The sequence below is a fragment of the Tachysurus vachellii genome, chromosome 22, assembly GCF_030014155.1.
Source record: "Tachysurus vachellii isolate PV-2020 chromosome 22, HZAU_Pvac_v1, whole genome shotgun sequence".
In the NCBI taxonomy this organism is placed as follows: Eukaryota; Metazoa; Chordata; class Actinopteri; order Siluriformes; family Bagridae; genus Tachysurus; species Tachysurus vachellii.
The window spans coordinates 2,903,753-2,905,000 of record NC_083481.1 but is presented as its reverse complement, the minus strand read 5'-3'; the positions used below and the strand labels follow the sequence as shown (position 1 = coordinate 2,905,000).

General features: G+C 37.8%; 1 protein-coding gene across 1 annotated transcript in view; it reads right to left on the bottom strand.

Moving 5' to 3' along the window:
- elk4 (ETS transcription factor ELK4) overlaps window positions 1-636 on the bottom strand; it is a 10,616-nt gene extending 9,980 nt beyond the window's left edge. Inside the window, exon 1 of the mRNA XM_060857796.1 lies at window positions 495-636. The gene's annotated coding sequence lies outside the window, so the exon portion shown is untranslated. The remainder of the gene's footprint in view (window positions 1-494) is intronic.
- Window positions 637-1,248: the final 612 nt, after the last annotated feature.

Sequence of the window (1,248 nt, the reverse complement as noted above, 5' to 3'; positions counted from 1 at the left end):
TCACTAGCTAGCAACTTAGCTAACTAGCTATCTACCCAGCACAACTATTAACCACATAATATTCCTTACTTTTTAGTAAAGCTGAATGTTTTTTGTACCATAAAACAACACGTACGAGTGAGTGCGATTTCAGTTTCCGAACAACCTGTCAGTCAGTAAGCTAACTAGCTAACAGTTAGCTAGCTAGCTAACACTTAGCGCGCGAGCTACGTAACTCTTGCTAACTTAGCTAGCTTTTCCAAATAAACAAAACTATCTTAGCTTCAGCTACTCAGCCACACGATATCCGCGAACACAGTGGCGATATCTATTTGTTTTAACTTCAACTTCGAGCTGATAAATTAGTTAAACATTCTTCGAAAGGAGGCTAGCTAACTAGCTAATTAGCTAGCATGCTAAACGGCTCAGCATGCTAGCTAGGCTAAGTGAGTTTATAAATATAGCGCTAATTTTTTTTGCCATATTTACTACCATCATTATCTTCATCATCATACCTGCCAAATTCGATCCATCCAAAATATCTAACTTTTTACGTCGAGAAAATAAAAGAAGCCTTCAAACCATGTAAAATATTAAAACTCCGAACGGATTATTTTTGTTTTTATTCCGTCCCATGTTTTTTTTTTGTGTGTGTTTTTTTTCTCCAAACTAAAAACAGGAAGTCTGCGTTTCATTCCTGCACCGAGTGAAGCCACGACTTGGGCTGTGTTCCAAATCCCTTTACAGGCCCTACACATAGTGCACTTCACACGCTATAACCCGACGTCTCTAACGACCTAAAAAGTGCGCTACATTTCGATTCATTGCGGTATTTAAGACGCAACCCACCTTCATCTAAATGAATTTAGAGGGAAATTGGAAATGTTGTTGAAACAAAATTCAGTCACCTAAAGTCAAGCAGCTTTTATTGTCATTTCAACCCTATATATATATATATATATATATATATGTTGCAGTACACAGTGAAATGAGACAACGTCTCTCCAGGATTGTGGTGCTACATAGAACAAAGACTGGGCTATAAGGACTTAGAAAGTAGTCCTAGCCACATAAAGGGCATCTGTGTAAACTGGTGCAAACAGTGCAGGACAAGACAGAGCAGGACAAAAGACAGTGCAGACAATAAGTTACAAGACAATACAAAAAACACAATACACAAAAGACAATAAACAGAAACAGCGCCGATCTGTATGTTCAACAATATTGCTTGCAGTAATACTAGAATGAACTCAGTTCTTCCTTAGAACT